The sequence below is a fragment of the Hirundo rustica genome, chromosome 5 (genome assembly GCF_015227805.2).
Source record: "Hirundo rustica isolate bHirRus1 chromosome 5, bHirRus1.pri.v3, whole genome shotgun sequence".
Lineage (NCBI taxonomy): Eukaryota > Metazoa > Chordata > Aves > Passeriformes > Hirundinidae > Hirundo > Hirundo rustica.
Genome location: NC_053454.1, coordinates 56,397,289 through 56,416,781, shown reverse-complemented (window position 1 = coordinate 56,416,781; position 19,493 = coordinate 56,397,289). Strand labels below are relative to the sequence as shown.

The 19,493-nt window shown below is 43.2% G+C and overlaps 1 protein-coding gene across 12 annotated transcripts in view; it reads right to left on the bottom strand.

The window, feature by feature from the left end:
* ARHGAP24 (Rho GTPase activating protein 24) overlaps positions 1 to 19,493 on the bottom strand; it is a 259,095-nt gene that overhangs the window by 40,430 nt on the left and 199,172 nt on the right. The window contains exon 1 of one of the 12 annotated variants that reach the window (XM_040064721.2): positions 5,620 to 5,643. The exons of the other annotated variants lie outside the window; for them this stretch is intronic. The gene's annotated coding sequence lies outside the window, so the exon portion shown is untranslated. Of the gene's footprint in view, positions 1 to 5,619; positions 5,644 to 19,493 lie in introns of those variants that run through there. 12 annotated transcript variants of the gene reach the window in all.

Sequence of the window (19,493 nt, the reverse complement as noted above, 5' to 3'; positions counted from 1 at the left end):
GATGACATACAAATACCTACTACTGACAAAACAGGAGACAGGAGTTTAACTATCATCAGCACTCCTTCGAAAAGCTTTCTGTTCATAACCACCACGTGCACTGTAAACTGAGCCCACACTTGTAGAAGCTGCTACAACTTTGTGGTCTCCTCACAGAACAAGAGAAGACCACGCTAATGCTAGCTAGGAGTTAGACAAAGAGATTTCACTGAAGTTTAACAAGATTCTCTAGCCATGCTAGAATCTACAAAACTGTTAAATGCCAAGTTATGGCAGATACTTTAAAATTTTGCCTTATGTTTAGACTAAGTTTAAACATTCATTTTAAAGGTAGTTCATTCAGTGATGGGTTACCATTCACTGAGGATGCTATTTCCATACAGAGGGTATGGAACTTATTTTAAGTGTGCTGAACACAGACACAGCAAGCAACTGTTCCTAAACCATACAGCATATATGGCAAAAGATATTTTTATGAGAACAGGAACAAAAAAAAAAGTACATTAAGACAGAAGTCAGTAAGAGAAATATTTGCCAGTAAGATTATTAAATGCCTTACCAAGATTCATCACCTATTCAAAATACAGAGAGAACTGCAGGATCTCATATCATGTTGTACATGAAAGATGACAAATCCTGAGTGATTTTTTGGAAAGGTGACTCTGGTATCTTAGAAAGCCTCTCAGTTACCAGTGGCACAGCTAGAACTGCCGAGTATCACAAAGCTTGAGTGAGAGCCAGCTCTTTTAAGGTTTCCCACAGTGAATCTACTGACAAGGACACAGACCCTGATGCTTATCCAAGCTGAATTGCTGAGTCCCTCTGGAGTGTACCCAGGCACTCACCATGGAGAGAGAGAGGGGCTGCCCTCAAAAATCAGCATGTTGTTAACATGTTTTTAGGTGGCACAGCTCCACCAGAGGCACAGCTCCATCAGTGGCATAGTTCCACTCCCATGAGCTGAGCAGAAATCCCAGGTAAGCCTGACATAGTACTTAATTTCTGCAAGTATTTTATGGTACAGCCAGCAGCTTCCAGACAAAGAGAAGTTCCCCATCATACTGAAAAGTGGAGTTGCTTCTCCCACGTGTCAAAGAATCTCCTCAAATTTTGTGATCAATCTACCAGACACAAAGCAATTAGCCCCCCAGTTTGAAACCACCTTCCCCTTGCAGTTTCCTGTCCAAAAAGGAAACATTTAGTTTGCTGTTGTTTTATGCATTCACACAGAGGTAAATTCCAAATCCAATTCTACCTTGCCCAAAGGAAACAACTGGCACCAGCAGCCTCAGAACAGTCTATAGGAATGGCTGTGGAATGGGGGTCTCCTCGTTTCTACACAGATATGGAGTACAACCACTCTCATCAAACCCTTCTCTGAAATGCTGCTCAGCCAGTGCTGGGGGATGCAGAAGTACTTTCCTAGGTACCAGCATCTGCTTGGGTTTTCAAAATGAAAAACAAAGGAGGGCAAAGGAAAATACTTGAAACACAATGCTTAGATGAGACCCAACCATGTGCTGATGCCCGCACTGCAAATTTCACTTCCTTTCAAAGAATTCCTCTTCAAAACATCTCCATGATCCTTCGCAAACATACTTCCCTCTGTCACTTTCCAAACTGCCAAGAACGTAAATTGGATACAAAGTCACTTTGAGTTTTCAAGCATTTAAGCAAATTCCCAGCAACTCTGTTCTCTGTGCTGCCTTCAGTGATTATTCTACTGTAAAAACACTTATTGATCACAAGCTGAACAAGAACATTCTCTCCATCACACATGCTACATTTTGAAGTTAAAAGCACAAAATTCACAGGAGAACCTTTTATTCCGTAATAAAATCTTACAAAAAGAAAAACTCAAGTTGATTATGGCTAATCAAACAGGGAAAGAAACTAAAACTTACTACAACTTATTTTTTGCAGATTGACAGATGGTCACATCCAGTTAATCTCATCTTGTTTCTTACCCATTAAATACAACATCAGCTGATGTCCAGCATTGCAAATTACTCTGTGACTACACAGCACTGAAAAGGAGAAACTTATGCTTGGCAGCCCAGTAACTGGGGCTTTTTTTTTTTGAGCAGAAAAGTTGTTTGAAATGAATGGCATGAAAACCGAGCTGAATGACCAAAGGAACTCGGCTAAAAAAGACAAAAAGCCACATTTCTCTACCTGGAGTTGCTACAGTACCCACAGATGGAGAAAGAAGTGACAAGACTAAGGGAGGAAACAACTCAAACCAGGTTAAAAATCCTCAGCTGTCAAGCAGGGTCTGTAATACAAGGACCAGGTTGTAATGAGAGTTGTGCTGGCTGTGGCCAGGCTGCTAAGCCACACCAAGCAAAACCTCACCTGAGTACACACATGGGGCACTTCAGGGACAACACTTCAGGAAAAGTCATTCCTGTACTCAGGCTACTCAGCCTCTGAGAAGTGCTGCACTCATTGCTGCAGGATGGAGCTCTTGCCCTAGCCTGCTGTGGAAAGGGAGTGCATTTTCTTCCGTGATTTCTCTCTTCACAGCCTCTGACTAGACTCATTCCTCATGCAGAATCACTCCCAGTGAATCAGGTTTTAGCCCTTGGATAGAGACTGAGTGAGGAAATGGCCCTTTCGACATGCAGATTCATCTGCTCTCTAACTGATATGCACAGAGGAAATAAACTTCATTTACATAAAAGAACATGACGATTTCTCCTCTAATGAAGGATTAACTAGCAATGCCGTGAAAGGCATCTGGCAGCAATAATCCATGAGCCTTCCTTCTTAGGGCCCTGGACTACTTACAGAAATAACTTCTGTTCCAGCTGGCAGGACACTGACAGATCAACAAATGGATTAACACAGTCCCAAAGGCTCACAGATTCAGTCCTGTGCCCCAGTGACCAGGTTGTCCTTCTCCCCAGTACTCAGCTGCTGTAGTAGTTATGCTGTGTAGGCCTGAACTGCCATGTGAATATTCCAATAATCAGGCACAGGATAGAAGAGCAAGCCAGAAAACTGGTTTTCCACAGTCACAGAGCTCTTTGCTACTTATTTACTCAGGAATCTTGGAGAAGTTGTGTCATTTTCCTGACCTTCAGATACTCTAGATAGGGACAAATGCTTCTGCCTTACTCTGCTTATTATTCTGGCATAAAACACTATTTAAATGCTGATAAAATAATTATAAAGGAGACAACATCCCATGGAAGAGAAAATGAAAATGACAGCACGATCTGAGGGGACAGTGTAAGTTAATTCAAAATGATAGTGGAAATATAATGATACAATTAGAGTGGTAAACAAATCTAGAGGTAATGAATCAATTTATTAGACTAAATGTCACTATGCATTCCTACGATGTAGGCCCAATTCTCAGAACGCCTCAGATAAATCTAAAGAACTCAAACATACCAAGACTGCAATTGAAAAAAACTAATGGCAAAGTCTACCATTTAGGACTGCTAATAAGATTTCTGCAGTTTAATAGCTTTTCTCCCTAAAATAGATTTTGCTTAGCCATGTAACTAAGCTCACAGATCTCTGCTCTTGACCTTCTAGGGCAACTTCCATGACTGTACTAAAATATACACCACACTCCTAGGTCTGGGAGCCAGATTTGTTGCCACAGAGGCTGGGTCACTGACAGGTTAATTCTTTCAGTTACTGCTTCTCAGCAGGACTCTGGTATCATGTCCAACAGCTATGCTCCAGTAAGCAGTGATGAAATGAAGGTGTCTATCTGCACATGAATGGGTGGGTAGGAATGGAACCCTCTTGGTGGGGTGAAATCCTCACACAACCATCCAGACATCAAAACTGGAGGCTTCCAAAGCAAAGACTGCCATAAATAAGGAAAAGTCTCCTACCACATGATGCTTCTGAAGCCTAAGTCCTCATGAAAAAAATTAAACTCTTACCTAAAATGGGGAATGATATTTCCATGTTTAGAAGAGAGGCTTTCTTTCCATACAAGGTATAGCCACCTTGGCTATTTTTTTTTTAATGTGATTCATTCTCCTGACCTCAGAAATCTGTAGAAGTAACTCATAAAATGTGAGGTGGAGAGAGGCCAGAAAAGACTGTGTTTGTGCTCAGATAGGATCTCAGGAGCAACCTCTGAGAATGGGATAATGGGGATGCAAGTTTCAGCTCCAAGGAGGCTTTACTGGACAAGGACACACATCTGGAAATGCCAAGGGAGCGGTGAGTGACAGCAGGACTTAGACACTTTCTGTTTAGGCTCCTGATACCTAAAGCACCTGGAGTTCTCCAACCACTTCAAGATGACCTGGATCAACCAGATACATATATGTGAACAGCCAGCCAACAATAAATTGGCTTTGCTCCATTTACCTCAAGTATCCTATAAACCCAACCATTTGCAATATTCCCTTCCCTTAGCTTCACTAGTGTATTACTTTTCCCAGGCTGAAAGAAGCATATCGAAATCTAACAACCAACTGCAGCACAAGCAGAATAGCTTTATTCACCCTCCCATGGCATGACAAAACCCCATGTCTCACTGAAGGACCAAGAGATGCACACAGCCCCTTCATATTGCATCAGGAGAGAGAGTCACCATCCTGAAACTGGAGAAGAGTTTCTCCTTCCAGCAATCTCCTCCCAAAAGCAGCATAGAAAACTTCCCTTACAGCTCCATAAAACACATCAGCTCAGGAAGAGATCACCTCATCAGGTAACTGTGCCAGTTATAATTATAAAAATATAAATAAAATTTATATAAAAATGATGTGCCACCTCACACCAGCACACTGCCACTGCACATCCCAGTGTGCTATGGTCCCATCAGCCTCGTGAAGCTCCACTTAATCAGCAAATTCAGTATACATACAAGCCTGCACGAAATATTCCACCTCACTGTCTGTTGGTGTGGGACAGCTGCAACACAGGCACGTCTGACCAACACATCCATTTATTTGCTTTTGCTAAGCTTTAAAATAAGGCTTCAAGCCTATGGAAGCAGCTGCATGCTGCCACAGTAAAACCTCTGAACAAGAGTTTGTTTACAAAGCAAACTGAATTTCTCTGGGACGCTACCAAACAAAACTGAACCTCCCAGACAGCATGTCTGCTCTCAGAGATGGCAACAGAACCACTTGAGTTCCCATTAGTATTTAAGCACACAGCAGGGAAAAAAAACCCTCAGCTGGTCACCAAACCTGCTGTGTCCGAGGCTGGTGACTGTTGAGATTTCCCTCAGAGACTGCTGCAGGAAGAGCCAGCCCCACACCTTCAGGAGATGGTAATTCTCAGCTGGCTTTCAGGCATGTGGCCTCTCTCTAAAGGCACTGAAAAAGAAGTCACAGCACATTATTTCTGCAGAGCACTTCAGAGCCATCCTAGAGCAGGCTGTGCTCACCCAGCTCAGCTGATGTGTACCAGGATGTGCCCTTTTACTGCTGCTCACACTACTGTAGAGGCCCCAGACAAGTCACCTGTGTTAGCTCAGCCACGGAACAGAGTCTCTGTTGTCACTTGCCAGGGTCCCCAGCTGAACTTGGCTCTGTCCAGAAGATGGGCTGCTCCCACCACTTCCCATCACACCACAGCATGGCTTACCACAACTCCAGACCACCACAGGACACTCTGCATACCTTGCCAACAGCTCACCTTGGCACTTGCTTGCTCCAATTTGGATGTGTAATTCTCACAGAGACCCTGGCTGTTTTACACCTGGGAACAGGGAAACGCTGCTCAAAATGCACCACTACTGTGTGCTGCCTGCAGCTTAGATCACAAGCAACCTTCCAGACAGCTCCACTGCTTTTTGCTCTGATATCCATAGAATTCACCTGCAGTGCCTTGCAAAATAGACACTTCTTTTCAGTTGGCCTCTGAATTCTGTTTCTCCCCTCCCTCCAAGGGACAAAGAAGGCTTATCATCAAAAGAAGACAGACACGGATATCAGCAGCCTACCAAATCTGCTTGAAGCCATGCAAACAACAGCTCTGACCTTGGAGGCAGTCAAAACAAAATCACATCTTATCTCATTCCAGCATGGGTATCTGATTAGTTGGAAGGACACTTAACATGGCGAGACAGAAGTACCTTCACTACACAGGAAAATCTTGCCTACACACAGAAAAACAATTCGATAGTAAATTCACAAGAGTAAATTTGCAGAGTTAACTCATGAAAGGTTGTGGCTGCATCCTCAAATCAGCTGCCTGCATGCCATCCTATGGCTAGGGTCACTTGCCATTCCAGCCTTAGAATTCAGCGTCTGATTTCAGCACTGGGCCACCAACATGCAGTTCCATTAGAGAAGAGTTATGCTTCCAGACTACACTTGGGATAAACTGCTAATCCTACCCCAATATACAGGGCTAGAAAGAAACTGGCAGCTTGGTGTCATTTGCATCACAAATTATAGCGGTCAAAGAGGGTGAGGCGAAGCAGCTCTGCTGAGTGAAATTAACTTCATTTTGGGGTTGTGGTACATATCTGGGAACTGAAATGTTGCCGCCCTCTAAAAACATCTTTGCTGGGTATTTTGTTGGTGTGCATGCACTTGGGTTTTTTTTAAAGGAATGAAATGCTATCCAAAGAAGTTATCCCAGTGCATACGGCATCCGGTGTAAGCCAAAACCCTCACTGTAGAAAGGAGCAAGTTGAGGAAAGCTCTGGGATTTGCAGGAGCCAACCACTTAAAAAAGCAAATCCTCTCTGAGGACAAACCACGCTGAAATTGTTCCCAGGCTGCATTCAGGGAAGGAAGAAAAAACGCTCAAGTTCTGAAGGAAAACCTCACATTTTCTCACCTGGGCAAGTGTAGAGACACTTTATTTAAAAAACAAACAAACGTTTTCTATACCCAAACCCACTTCCTCTCTCTTTAGTCCCTGAACTGTTATTTAAACATTTAGGAGTTATTGTTATTTAAATTGTTATTTAAACATAAAGGAGTTCTTGACCCCGACCATAGACTCCATTAAAAAAAAAAAAAGTTCAGAGAGCTGTTTTTAGGAAGAGATACTGGAAAAGTAGACAAGTGTCACAGCCAGGTTTTGGGAACCAGTAATTTACTTACTCATTTGTGGATGCCAGGACCAAGAAGCTCCATTGTATTAGAAATTTACTAAGACTCATCAAAACATAGAAAATTAGCTTAATAAAATTTCAGATGACAATGTGATGAATAAGTATATTGCCATCCTGTCCACCTGGTGATGACATTTGGGTACGTTTACCCAAGACATACATTGTCCTTTCCATACCCTGCACCCACACACCACTGTAGGCAGTTCAGTGCTCCCTGTGGCACTACCAGAAGTTCAGTGCACTGGAAAAAAAAAAGGCTAGTAAACAGATGTGCAATACAGCCTTTACTGCACACAATCTCGATACCTTTTTTCAAACATATGATCTGCAAATGATTCAAGATAATTAGTGATATATAATGAAAAGGTCTGTGAATATTTCACTGTTTGTGACAACTTGGAAAAGAAGAAGCTACTTCAACTGCTGATCAAAGTAAGATCCATGAGTGGTCTGTGAGGTTACAGAGAGCAAGACAAGCAGAATTTACCCCTATCAAGTAAGCACAGACTTTTCACTGGCCTACCACAAGAACAGAAATTTACTGACACACCAGTTTTCAAGGCACACATGATGGTTATTGATATAAAAATGCTGCCTTCTGAAAGAACAGCATACTGCATGCGGTCATGAAGCTATTCTCAGCCTAAATCCTTTGTTGAAAATACTGTAAACACACCATACACAACAGTCTGTGCTTGAAATTCAACGTGAACAATTATGTAATAAAATACAAACAAAAAGTCTCAAACAACAACAGAAATCCCAAGTAAATCCAAAACATAACTCCTCTATCAGAGAAAGTAATGAAATTACAGACTCCTAAAAATAACGGCAAATCATGCAAAGATCAGACACAGCAGCTCTCCACGTCTCCCCGAGTGGGTAGCAGTGGAGGCATTTCAAGCTCAGTTGCTTAGTGGGAACCTCCATTCCATTCCTAGCTTCAGGATCCAGTTTCAACAGGAAAGCTGAGCTAGGGAATCAACACAGCTCCCGACTCCCCCCTGGCTGGTGGGGTGCACCGGCCACACAACAGGAGGGAGCCACACTTATCAGGAGCAGCAATAATTTCTTCCGTGAGAACAAAAGCCTCAGGTATGTGCCACAGGAAGATAAGCATCTGGCTCCTTATGCACCGGGAATTAATGGCATTTAGACCCCAGTGCTTCCTGAAGGACAGACTTGAGGACTCCAGCAGGCTGTAGCTGCCCAGCATCAGTGGACTGTGACTTCTTTCTGTGCCCTTAACCAGACCTAGGTCCTTGCACTCCACTTGAAAGCACAGCCAGGACTGAAACACAGCAGTGGGAGGGCGCAGGAGAAACCTGAGGTTTCCAAAATCACCAGCCAGGTGTGTGAGACCTGGTAGCAGCACCCACAGCCCCAAAGGCAGAGGAAGGGCAGGTCCCAAGAGATGCTTATAAAGTGTGTGAACAGAAAACTGGGCACAGAGAACCTGTCTGGGTTGACAACCACTGAGCTGTGTGAAATAACACGGGGATAGTTCAAGTTTAAAAAAACAGAGACAAACATTTACCCAAATCTATCGACACCCCCAGGAACCAGAGACTGCAGTGATGCTACACTGCAACGTGGGGAACTGGGGACGGAAATCCCGAAGTATTACACAGAAACAACACTGATAATCAGTGGGGCATAGACCTCACCACAACCACAGGGTGCGTGGCTGCAGTGACCCTGTGACCCAGCCCCCATGCCATGCTCTGCTCACAGAGGCTGCCCTGGGTGCTCCTCTTTGAGACTTGCCAAAAATTTGTCCCAGCTGCTCAAAGAGATGCTGGGGATTAATCTGCTCTGAACAAATAAATTCCCTCTCTAACAAGCTCATGTGCTAGACTGCAGGAGCCAGATTTGAGACACACAGTTTTCAGGACATCCATTAACAGCAATAAGCATAAATTCATCATGTGTCTTACCAACTCTGGGTAGGTGATAGTATCTTCCCTCCTGCAAATTGGTCCATAGCAAACTAAATCCCTAATTTCACTACAGAGATTTGTATTAGCTTCCACCAGCCTTGACTTTAAGCTGCTTATTTCACCTCAGACATCATTGTTTCATTGATTAGAACATATAAATAGAAACGTGTTTCTGCATCAGGACTTCTTCTGTATTGCATAGGATGTCAGATATATTATGGGACTACACGAGAAGTAATCAGCTAATTCTAACCCCAAGATGAAGTGCAAGTTTGGAATATTTCCACTGAGAACAGTAGGGTTAAACTTGTCCAAACATATTCATAGTAGGCTTTTCTAAGCTAATTTCTAACTTAGGCTGAAAATCTCACTCCTGTTTATTTCTCAGACTACTGATATCAATGGTAATCATGTCATGAAAGAATGCACAACTGAATATACTAGAACAAAAAACATTACTCAAAAAAACCTTCATTTTCAAATTCATGGAAAACACTGCAGTCCTTCTCATTTGGTCTTCATAAAAGATGAACAGATTTTTGGGTTTTTTAACCACCTGTAAAAATGAATTTAACTATGAGAATGAATCCAGCAGTCAGAGGCAAGACTGCAGCCAGCCCTCGCAGTTCCACTCACCCTGCACACTGTGTCAGGACCTGCTCCAGAAAACCCTCCTGCTGCTGAGAAGCACCTGTGTACCATCGAGCTTATTTCAGAGCATAAATCCTGGGAAACCAGGGCTGGAGACCAGGCAGCTGATCCATCCCTCATCTTTCCACCACACAAACTCTACCTTGAGATCCCCCCACTGCCTCCTGCTGCCCTGAGAAGCCAGGATGAAAGGCTAGAATGGGCCTTGCCAACAGCCAGGCTGTGCCCTGCTGTCCATGTGCCATTTCTCTGCAGGGAATTCAGGACACTCAAGTCTTATATTTGATACTCTGTGCCTCAAAAACTCACTTCAACCATGGTGGAGCTCCTTCCATTTCTTAAGTATTAATTACAATATTTTCTTAAATAACTGGTTGAGAATCTATCCCTGAAATGTACTCCAACGTATTTCTTAACTTAAACTGAAATTTGTAACCCTTTAAAAAGGATCTTCCAGGATACTCAGTTGCCCCTTTTCATTGCACTTCTTTCTGGACTAATCCCAGCTAACCAAGCTGCATTCATTAACCACAGACAATTACTTAATCCACTAGTTTCATAACGGGGGCCGGCTCCTGCACAGTGTTGTCATACCACTTAGTCTCATGAGAGGAAGAAGGATGATGAGGCATCAATACTGACCCTGATTGTCAAAGCTACAAAATGCCAGTTTGCAATTAAACTTCCTTCCCAGTTTGGGTTTTGCTTTGAATCTGGATCTCATTATAACGTATGGAGCCATTACGTCCAATGCTTTGCCATGCTAAATATTCTGCTATTGGGTACTTAGGGCAGAACACCTTTCTAATGATAGACATTACATCTCTGTTAGACTTGCTGCACACCATCTCTCTACTGGAAATCTGAAACTGAGTGTTGCTCAATGCATGAAAAATCTGATTTAACTATTAATTTATTTTAAAGTCACTTTCTGCTTACTTTGCCAGTGCCTTGAGGAACACTGCAATAATGGAGAGGCTCTGAAGAACTCCTGAAGGTCTTAAAAAAATAAGGTATGATAATTCAGCAGTCCCTGTAGAAATCTGAAGTATTTTCAATAACATTATCATTGAACACTAATAAAGGAATCCCTAGCTTGCAATACAGGTATGGTGGTGCTGCTGACAATATTTCATTAAAAATTCCTAGAGGGCAGCAGGGATCCAGCTACAAAGACAGCACTAATATCCAAGGCTCTGAAGGGGAGAGAGCAGATTTTTGGCTATCATTTATTAAAAAGGAGCTTCCCTCTTCTGCTCATTGAGAACTCATTCTCTCAGATACAGTTCCAGTCCTTCAGTTCATGTAAAGCACATTTTAAAACACACCAAGATGGCATTTCAAGCCAGAGTATAGTTGTCTGTCAGGTATAACATCATTAGACACTTTGCTTCAGTTTTGATTCACGTAATTGTCACACTAAGTTCTGGTAGAAGCAGCACAATGAAAAAGGCTTTAAACCATGCTGTTATGGTTCCCTATGTCTTGATGTGACAGGTGTGTTATTACTGCACAGTAACTGCAGTATCTATTGAGAATGATACTTCCAACTCAACACAGTGTCTGTAATTCAACCTGGTAACATATAACCTTGAGCATACAGCGGTATAATTGCTAAAGAAAAATGAGATGGAATTACAGATTTACTTTACTCTGACATATTTGAGAAAAACACACAGCTGGTAAATGGCGAGATCAAGAGAGTGAAGACTGAGTGCCTGGGGCTGGAAATGTAATAATGTACCTCATCTCACAGCTCCCAGCCCAAACTTGCAAGTGCTCTGTGCAAACTAAGCTGGACTGGACAGGAGACAGAGGCACAGGTTCCAGGTCACCCAATGGCCATGATGGCAAAGCAGTTTATCTGCTGTTGACCAGCACAGGACAGTGCATAGGCTACGTGCAACAACTCTTCTTTGGCACTATTCACAGGGGCTGTATACCACAGATTTTACCTGCAAAGCTAAAATTATTGGTAGAGGAAGGAATAAGCAGAGTGTTTCTATGTTCAAGATACTGAAAACAAACATTAACTGGCAGCTGAAATTTCTACCAGGTGCTTTAAAACATTTGGATAAACATGTGCAGCCATAAACATTACAGATGGGTCTCCAAAACCTACTGACTACAGCACAGAAACCAGGGGAAGAAAGCAACTGGCCTAGAAATATGTGGTATGTGCATGGTTTGATCTTGCTCATGACAACAAGGGCTAACAGGAAACAGTGCTCATGGTGCTCAGCCCAACGCTAGCACACAAAGGAAGGAGCAATCCATCCCATTCGTCAGCTACAGATGATGTTTCTAATTTGACAAGGATTTTAGTCAGCCCTTAGATTCCAAATGCAATGAAACACCACTGGGATTTATGGTCCTGAACTTGTATTGTGTGCAAGAATCTGACAAAACTCTTATTTTCCCTCTTCTCTGTTCATTTAGCCTCTCATTATGGATTCATAAAAGTGCCTCAGTAAAATGAGGCCATTACAGTCCCAAGCAATTTTGATTTGTTTAAGACAACAGGAATGAAAAATGAGAATGTAAAATATTTATACAAACAAATGACATTTTACCATTTTCCATGCTAAAGTGGCAAGAGGAGAACGAAAACACAGTTGACACTGAAATTCCTTTTCCCAGTAGGCAAAAAAACTAGAGATCAATCATACATGACATAGAGTTAAAAACCAAAAAAAGTCAGTTCAGGAATTTAACCATGCCATGGCTTGCATTTGCAGCTCCAGCCTCATTTCTCTGAGTTTGTCTTCTCCTACACATGCAGCAGAAAAATGTCCTCATCCCCATTTCTGCTTCCATCTAAGTTCAGCTTACAGAAGGTAATTTTGAACATGGCATGCCTACGTACGGCTGATGTGATGGGTGTGGAGATGCTCGGCTGAGGACTGCCGGCCCTAAAGGCTTGATTCCAGTTATGCTCATGGTTTAGCACAAGGCCCAACTATGCTGGCTCTTAAACTGATGGTTTTGTACTGCATTTAACCCTTATAGTACACATTAAATACCTTGACTGTATTAGGCAGCCATTCTTAAGGCACACAGCTGCTATGGCAACAGCTTTTGTAGGAAGCAGATGTTCCACTCTCTCCATAAACGCAGCAGCTTTAATAGCACCTTGTGTTGTTGGTGATACCCCAAGGAAATACGGCAGTCACAACAGTGAGGCAGGCTGCCTGCTGCCTGCCATCAGCACCGCTGTCTCACTGGAGACATCCTTCCTAAATAGGGACCCCAAAAACAAGTTAAATAGCCAAGGCTGCCTCACACAGGGATTACTTCTGAAGAGCTGCTAAACAACAGCAGCTCTGCTCTACTCTCAGCACCTGCAAAAGGCATTAGCAGCCACCACAACTAGCACAGTGAAAAGGCACGGAGAGGTGCTGCAGACAGGGATTATTAACAAACACAGGACTTCCAAGGTTGCTGAGCACCCCTGGCATATTTTGCTAAGAGAGCAGAAAGGCAGCCACCTCTTTTCATGACTCCTTGCAGGGGAGCCAGCCTCATGCCGGCAGAGCCATAGCAACTCCGACAACAACAGAGCATCAAGGCAGATGAAATCACAGAGACAGAAGTGCAGAAACTACTGGAGTGAAGCGTTTTCATTAGCGACTGCCCTGCACCACGAAGCAGCACCTGAGCCCCTTCCCCGAGAAACACTTTGGAAGAGCAGAGATATGAATCAGGACTTTGAGCCTTGAGTCCATGCTGCTTTTCACATAGCATTCACTTGTAAGCCAAGTGTTGTGATCACACAAGGAAGAGAACACAAAACTTAACTTTCGGCTCTCAGGGTGACAACAACTACCTCCGCACAGCTCTGGCACACAGCTGGTTTTTGTTAAGGCACACGTGGAGCTCCCCTTTACAAGAGGCCTTTGTAACTGCAATGATAACAAAAGCCCATTATGAGAAGGTGAAGACGCTAGCTGCTGGCAGATGCCAAGTTGCTAATGACCGCACAAAGATGAAACCAGAGCCAGGGCTTAACCAGCTAATAGCCTCAGCAGATGCCACTGGGCCTGGCTCTCTTGGAGCAACAGGAGGGGATGCACCAGCAGCAGCCACAGCTCTGCCTGAACGGCAGAAGCCTTTGTGCGGCAGCAACGCTGTCCAGCCAGCCTATCACCCCCCCAGGTAGCTGTTCATCCCCTCTGGGGCTGCCAAGATTAAAAACACATCAGATCTCTGCTGCCCTTGAAACACCGCTGCTTCATTTTCATTAAACTACCGACTGCCACTTCAGAAGAAGAGTCAGGAAACAAACCTCTGCTTAGCTAAGAAAAATATGGAAGGAGAGAAAACAAATGGCTCCATCCAAGCAAAGCCCTCTGTTCTACTGATTACATTTAGCAGCACGAACGTGCCTTTTCCCTCATCCTCTCTCCAGCCTGCCCCCGTGAATCTGTGAATTAACCCTCCACAGGAAGATGCGACCTGTGACGCACGAGAGAATTATGATTTTATTTTCTGATATGCACTGGCAGAGCCCAGCCGATGAAAAGCAACAGGTTCCGTGAATGAGGCTGTGAGGTAGAAGGGCAAACACAGCCATTGAGACTTCTCTAACACCCTGCCTAGAGAAGCAATATGGGAGACTTGAGAAGAGACCCTCACGCTCTGTGTACCTCACACACACACACATTTGCATAGCAAGGAGAGGAAGGGAGAAGGAAAACATGGTTCAGGCAGCTACAGAAATGAGATCTGCTTCCAGCTGAACCTGTTCTTAATTGGGGAAGAGGCTGAGAATGCGAAGTCAGTATTTCCTTAACTCACCCCACACCTAGGGAGGGGATACAGCCTGCTCTGTGTCACTGGGACCTATGAGGGACCTCAGGCTTCATTGCTTCATTTTGTTTACGAAAATCTTTCTCAACAAATACCTTTGATCTCCACATAAATCTTTTCATTTGTATATCCATCACAGGCTGTGGCCCAAAGACAACATACATTTTCATATCATCAGGTTTTTTTCCTGTCATGTGTATAACTCAGTTAAGAAAGGAAAAGACACGTTAGAGTATTTTTCAGCAGTTTACTCTAGACTGGGAAAGCAGTTATTTTCTTTAGCTGCTGCTGTTATAAATCAAAATGTGTAGATAGGAAAATATTAAGGTATTTATAGCTATGTGAATAAGTGAGTTTATGGAGTGCTGGCCAAAAAAAGCCAAACAGTCCTTTCACTGACTGAAAATGACAAGCTTTTTGGCTTCCGTGGTAAAACAAAACTGCAAATGCTCATTTCAGGGCAGTAAAAATACACCATAATGCAATATTTAAAGTATTTTGGTCATTCAATGCCATATTTAACACCAATCTTGATAACGTTAGGAGCAATATGAGGTTGTTTCAAAAGGAAAAAAACACCTAACCTGTTACTTGTTGAAAACATCATACAAAAATCTACTCTTTTTTTTTTTTACCTGACCCATTTGGCGAATTCAAATGCATTTCATGTATGGCTTTAATTAACCAAGAATATCAGGTAAGTGTTCTAGCCCTCTTTTACTAGAGCACCCAAGCCCTGGGTAACACAAAATACCTCATCTGGTCTTGTGTGGTCAGGGCAATGCCCAAAGCTCTCTGTGGCAGGCAGCAGGCAGCACCCACAGCTTGAGTGCAGCTCCCCCAGCACTGACTCCAGCCACCACCTGTTCCATTCCTCACTTCCTCTCTGCTTTCCTCCAGCTTCACTTGTTTCACTGACTGGAGTAAAACGGGTGTAAACATTTAAACACTCATTATCACACTGATACCTTGTCCATGGGCACTACCAAGTTGTTTTGATACCATGCCAACACACTACCTGGGGCCTAGCCACCAACTGTGGCATTTTGCTTATTTTATAAGCACGATGACATTTCGTAATTCCAGTAACAAACCATTAAGATGGGCAATTAAATACATTATATGGGGAATTAAATGTAAGGCATAAAGAGCAGCAGCAATTTCTCCCGTCTGTTGCCGTACAGAACCAGACAGATGTGCTTGTGTTGTTTGGTTTAGCAGAAGGATCCCAGCAGCAAGAAAGGGGATGGAACCTGACTCCCTGGGCCAGCTGGGCCAGTCTGGGCTGAAGCCCATGAAACGCTGCCCAAGTTCTTGACCTGGGTCAAGCAACTACCTGCCAGCATGAAAGCTGATCTGAATTCTCAATGTTTGCAAATGATCTTTCTGTTCATAATGCAAACAAATGTTTCTGCTGTCCCAGCTTTGAACTCAATGTATACTTAAAAGCCAAGCTAAAAACAAAGCCGTAATCACTGAGGTGGAAATAATTGGAAATACTGTTTAATATCCCCAACTGGTGCCTTTTGTTAGCTGAGTTCCAAGAGCCAAGATTACCATGCTGTTTGTTTGGGGGGCCATTTCTTTGAAGGTCACCTGCAGCCACAGGAGCCAAAACTGCAGCATCTGGGCCTTCAATTCTTGGCATCCAGATCCGACCTCCAGAGGTAACGCAGGCGACGTGCAGCATGGCCCCTTTCCCTCTGCTCTGCCCCATTATCTGCACTTGCCTGCCCAAGGCACCTCTGGCCAGTTAACAGCTTCTACTGGTCTCATTTCTCTTCTCCCCCTCTTCCACCCATTCCCCCACAGGAACCCAGTCCTGTTTTTCTCAGAAATGCTTCCATCACTCTCCCGCTACAGCGAGGCTGTGTCTTAGCCCACAGACGGTATTTAACATACTGCAAAATGTTTATTTTCAACTAATTTACACTTTGTTGTTCTTGCAGCCATCCATCTCTTCCATTTTTCCGAAGTTCTTCAGCTGGGAATGGAAAAGTAGATCCCAAGACTGTAAAACAAGCTTCCACCAGGAAAGGTGTTCTGTGAATTGCTCTTTTAACAAACAGGTAAAGGATTTAAAAGCCAAAGAGAAACACAACAGTGATGACAGCCCTGACAGAAATCTGCCTGATAATTCCTGCCTGTATTTCAACATCCCCTCAGCCGCAGCACATAATGTAAGCATTCTCTTCTGAGCAGACTCAGTCAATATTAATTAAAGGCACAGGTATTTTAACATAGCCTTCAGGCTGTTTTCTCCATCTCTGTGACAAAGGAGGCATCACTTTCTTGCTCCTGCTCTTCCAAAATAATCTCCATCCCTGGGTAAATTTACATTTCAAGGGAAAGTGCAGAAGGTCTCCAAGAACCTCGTTAAAGTTCTCCTTTTACTGGGGCAAGACAGGTGTTTTTATTTGCCAAAAAACAAACAGAGTCCCAAGCCAGGGGCAAACTTCTGCCCCAGGAAGGAGAGCGGTGAGAGCCTCACTGTCCGCAATGTGCTTCTGCAAAAGGTTAATCCCTAATGTGTTTCAAGGAGGCAAACACCAACCTGCTGTACATGCAGCTGCATACAATGGAAAGATTTTTATGGCCAAGGACAAAAAGGTCAGGGATGCTCATCACGTTCACATTTCTCCTGGAGAGCCATGCTGAACGGCAAAAGCTCCTGAGTATGAGCCCCTGTTCACTGCAAAACAAGCACCAACTAAGGAATATAAAGCTGCAGGTGCTAGGAAAGGGGCAGAAAAGTACAATGTGCAGGTGCTGTAAGGGACCTCGTTTGTTCCAGGCATCCCATTATGTTCCCTGTACTGTTTTTGTCCATGTATTTTATCCATGAAAATGATGAAAAAAATAAGACATTAATATTTGGATTGAAGAGACACGTGGTTTATAGAACACTAAAGCTTGAAAGGCCTGATAAATAGAAAGAGAAATGCATTTTTGTGAACACTAGAGCAAAGCAGGACATTTGTTGCCTCCAACACCACAAGCATTTAAGTTGAGCCTCAAAACAGAACATTTTTTAGATCCCATCCTTTAGATTATCCTTAGGAAATTCCTCTCGCTCCCAGTAGAACTGGTGAGCTAGATCTTGCAACTGAACTACACCACGCTATACAACCAAGAGCAGAACAATAAGACAGGTTATTCAGGCTATCAGTCCTTGCATGACTTTTACACACCTTGGGATCCTGCTTTCTCCCGAGGGACTGGTCTCCGCTGATTCAGATCCCATTTTGGAGTTCCCACTGTGTAACCTAACACAGATGCAGCAGGAGTGCCAAGGAGAGGGCAGGTGTGAGGTGCCACTGTCCTCTCTCTGCACACATTGTGCAGCCAGGCCCCTGAAAATGAGGCAACTCAAGCATGAGGTACCAAAGGAGTTACCAAGGACAAGTTCCTCCACAGGCTGAGGGAGCTGACCCATGGACAGAACTGTCTTCCTCAGCATCTGGGCTAGAACCTACACCCTTTATGGTCCCAGCTGGCTGAACAAACTGGAGGAGTCAGTCCCTTCCAACTCTGCGGTAGCAATGAGGATGGAAAAAAAGCTTACATGCAGTGTAATACCAAAGCCAGCAGAAGGATGACTGAAAAATTGCGATGGAAAAAACAGAGAGCATAATTATCAAAGCAAGAATTATTTTCCATCCAGATCTAACAAGTTAGCACCAAACACTGAATGAGTACTACAGCTCTAATTCCACCTGGCAAGAGACTTGCAAATTTTGCTGAAATGATACAAAATACCAACTCTGGAAATTACTCTGCCACTTTCACCTCTTCCCAAACCTCTGGGGCTCTGCTTTTGGGCAACTGTCCTGACCCTTGGCACAGCCAGGCACAGAGCCAGATCCAGATGCAGCCATCCCTTCCAGGTTATTCTCCCATGGTGCCTCTCTAACAGCTCCCATCTCACCAACCCCTCTATTCATATAAAAAGGCTGACAGCTGAACTATAGCACTGGAAAGAAAAGGTGCCACAAATAAACCTTTAGGTCATCTGAAAATTGTCTCTGAGAAACAATCGCAATAAATCCCAATTTCTTTCTTGAATTACATTACCAGTTTTTTCCTCAGAGCTGTGTATCAGAATACCCTGGAACACTACCATACTTTCCTATTACTTACAAGAACAACAGTTTACCCTCCAACTCTTTTTCACTTCATCCATTTCTAAATCTGAGCATATCTGCTTCTGCTGCATTAAAATCTATCTCATAGCAGGTTTTTGGTAAAAAAAGCCAGTAATTTTTCTGGAGTCTCTGACAAAAAGAAGCTGGTGGGTTTTTTTTTGTTTGTTTGTTTTTGTTTTTTTTTTTTAAGTATGAGAATTACTTTAATTTTCCTGTTTGCTGACAACTTTCCAGACTACCACAGTTATATGCCACTGTGACCTATAACAGCTAGAGCAGATAGCTACAGAAAAAAATTTAACACATTCTTGACCCATTCTAATTCTGATCTTATTCTGGGAAAGTCGAGAGGTTTTTTTCCTTAACCTTGTGATTCATTTTTGATGGGAAAAAAACCCCAAAACACCCCATAAACAATCCTGCCTTGTTGTAGACTTCCTGAACCAATTCTCTCCAAGAAAGAAAAATAACTTCTATTTCTGCTATCTAAAAAATTGAAACTCCAGAACAAGGCTTCTCTTCTGTCAGGAGCACCAGGAATTAATTCACAGCACATGATGACATATGCACAGGCTTTTCCAGCATGGACACAGTGGAAATTCCTCATCAGGAAGCACTGCTCTGCCCTTCAGCTGGAGGTGCATTATAGCCACAGGTCCCACATGCTCAATCCGAGGAACTGACCAAAGTTGAAATTTCCACATTACAGGTAAGTTTCAGCAGCTCCAAGTTCTTGGAAAGAGATTCCAGCATATGCTGCAGGGATGTAAATATCTTTGGAAGACTACAGATCACAGTGCTGGCAAACACATTCAAAATTAATACAACAAACAAAACACAACAAACTTCATGTGGTGATATTTATGCTGGGAGAACGTGTATAAATTTTTGAAAAAG